We start from the raw sequence: 3,219 nt of genomic DNA, 5'->3' as shown, positions 1-3,219 counted from the left end.
CTCTACTTTGAATTTTCAGGTTGCAGTTTGAATGTTTTATAAATGCAGAAATGTTTTGTTTTGGGGTACCCTTCTATAGGATTTGTTTCAAAGAATTTCTTTAAATGAGTTTACAATTTAAATTTATCTGATACTTCAGAACTGCCTATTATTGACTCTTTCCTAGAAGCTTGTTTAAATCAGGGAACAACTTAAAAGTAAAAAAAAAAAAATTGCTCTTCTAATGTCTCCTTCTCCTCAGTCCACCCCCCCTTCCCCCCCCCCCCCCGCCTGCTGCCATTGCTTGAGGATCCAAGTTCACCAATGCTTTCTGCCAACTCCCTCACTTTCCCCCACAATGGGGAATATGGATGATATGAAGCTTTCCGACAATCTCAGGATCCCTCCAGATGCCGGTGAGAATGAGCTAAAGAAGGCTTATAAAGGGTTGGCCAAAGTTCCCCAACTGACAATCAAAGGATATGAACAGGCAGTTTTCAGATGAAGAAATTAAAGCTATCTATAGTCATATGAAAAAATGCTCTAAATCACTATTGATTAGAGAAATGCAAATTAAAACAACTCTGAGGTACCACCTCACACCTATCAGATTGGCTAATATGACAGAAAAAGAAAATGATAAATGTTGGAGATGTGGGAAAATTGGAACACTAATGCATTGTTAGTGGAGTTATAAACTGACCCAACCATTCTGGAGAGCAATTTGGAACTAGGTCCAAAGGGCCATAAAACTTCAAATGCCCTTTGATCCAGCAATACCACTACTAGGGGAAAGGACCTACATGTACAAAAATATTTATAGCAGGTCTTTTTGCGGTGGCCAAAAATTGGAGATTGAGGGGATGCCCATCAATTGGGGAATGGCTGAACAAGCTGTGGTACATGAATGTAATGGAATACTATTGTGCTATCAGAAATGATGAGCAGGCCAATTTCAGAAAAACATGGAAAGACTTATATGAGCTGATGCTGAGTGAAGTAAGCAGAACCAGGGGAACATTGTACACATTAACAGCAACATTGTATGACATCAACTATGATAGACTTAGCTCTTTTCAGCAATACAATGGTCCAAGGCAACTCCAAAAGACTCATGATGGAAAGTGCTCTCCACATCCAGAGAGAGAGCTGTGGAGTCTGAGTGCAGATCAAAGCAGACTATTTGCTCTCTTTGTTGCTGTTATTGTTTCTTCTTTCTCATGGTTTCTCCTATGGGTTCAAATTCTCCTTTACAATATGACTAATGTGAAAATATGTTTAATATGAATGTATATGTATAGCCTTATGCATATCAGATTGCATTGTCTTGGGGAGGGAGAGAAAATTTAGAACTCAAAATCTTATAGAAGTGAATGCTGAAAACTAAAAATAAATAAATAGAAAGAACTATGGAATCTGAATGCAGATCAAAGCATACTATTTTCACTTTTGGGGTTTTTTTGTTATTCTTTCTCGTGGTTTTTCCCTTTTGTTCTGATTCTTTTTTCACAACATGACTAATGTGGAAATAAGTTTAACATGATAGCACACGTATAACCTATATCAGATTGCTTGCCATCTTAAGGAGAGGGGTGAGGAGGGAGAGAGGGAGAAAAATTTGGAACTCAAAATCTTATAAAAGTGAATGTTGAAAGATATCTTTATATGTAATTGGAAAAAATAAAATACTATTTAAAAAAATGTTGGCCAAGGAATATCACCCTGATAAAAGTCCATATGCAGAGGACAAATTCAAAGCAATAAGTTTTGCATATAAAGTTTTATTAAATCCTGAGAAATGGGAGTTATATGATCAACATGGAGAGCAAAGCCTTCAAGAATGTAATGATAGAGGTGGCAGCATTGATGATTTTTTTTCTCCCATTTTTGTTGGAGAATTGTTCAGTTTTATGGGTAAAGACATTGAAATGGTTAGAAGGGGGAGGACATAATGCATCCATTCAAGGTGTCTTTAGAAGATTTTTGCAATGGCAAGACCACCAAACTGAAAGTTAGCAAAAATGTTCTTTATAGTGCATCCAGTGGCAAAGTGGTAAGCCAGGAGCTGTTCAGAAATAAGGTCCATGTTGAGACTGAAGTGTACATGAATAATGATAAAACAGCTGACTCCTGGGATAGTACAGCTGATCTAGTCTGTGTGTTCCGATTGTAATGGAGAATGAAGTAATTAATGAGGATTATTAGAAAAAATGTGAAGGAAAGAAGGTGATAAAAGAAGTAAAATTCTTGATGTCCACGTAGATAAAGTCGTGAAACATGGATAGAGCATTACATTTGCTGGAGTAGCAGGCCGGGCCCCAGAAGTGGAACCAGAAGATATTGTTCTTTTGCTGCAAGAGAAGGAGCATGAGATGCTCCAGAGAGATGGAAACAATTTACATGTGACCCACAAGAAAGGATTTGTTGAAATTCTGTGTGGATTTCAGTTCACACTTAAGCACTTGCCAGATTGTGGTGAAATATCCACCTGGCAAAATAATTGAACCAGGCTGTGTCCATTTAGTTTGAGAAGGAATGCCACTGTGTTATAATCCCTTTGAAAAAGGTCATCTTTTCATTACCTTTGATGTAGTTTCCTGAAAACTGGATTAGCCCAGAGAAACTTTCTGAACTTGCAGACCTCCTTCCAGCTAGACCTGAAGTTCCTAGTGTGATTGGTGACACAGAAGAGGTAGATCTTCAAGAGTTTGATAGCAGCCAAGGCTCCTCAGAGGAAGGAGGCTTATAATGACATCTCTGATGAGGAAAGTAGCCATCACAGACCTAGAGTACAATGTGCCCACCATTAAACATTGCTTAAAAAAAAAAAGAGAGAGGGGTAGGCGGTGCAGCTAGGTGGCACAGTGATTAGAGCACTGGTCCTGGAGTCAGGAGGACCTAAGTTCAAATCTGGCCTTAGACACTTGACACACTAGCTGTGAGACCTTGGGCAAGCCACAACCCCAATTGCCCTCTCAAAAAAAAAAAAAAGAGAGAGGAAGAGAAAGAAAAGTTGCATAAGAGTAAATACCTTGCAGTTTTTGTTCTCTGGAATCCAGCTGGATTGTCTAAGTAATCCAGATGAACTGATGATAGACATCTATTGTTATATGTGTAACTTTCAAATTTTATAGTGTCTACAGAGAATATATAATTTAAACTAACCACAAAGCTTTACATCTTCATTTTCACTGTTCTGTAGCAGAATAAGGCAGTCAAAAGGAAAATAAGATTCCCTTT

The 3,219-nt window shown here is 38.1% G+C and overlaps 1 pseudogene; it reads left to right on the top strand.

The window, feature by feature from the left end:
* Positions 1–337: 337 nt before the first annotated feature.
* On the top strand, positions 338–2,789 carry LOC118842671 (annotated as a pseudogene).
* The last annotated feature ends 430 nt before the right edge of the window (positions 2,790–3,219 follow it).

Source organism: Trichosurus vulpecula, chromosome 3 (genome assembly GCF_011100635.1).
Source record: "Trichosurus vulpecula isolate mTriVul1 chromosome 3, mTriVul1.pri, whole genome shotgun sequence".
NCBI lineage: Eukaryota > Metazoa > Chordata > Mammalia > Diprotodontia > Phalangeridae > Trichosurus > Trichosurus vulpecula.
Note: the sequence above shows the minus strand (reverse complement) of the source record. Positions and strands in the feature narration are given on the sequence as shown.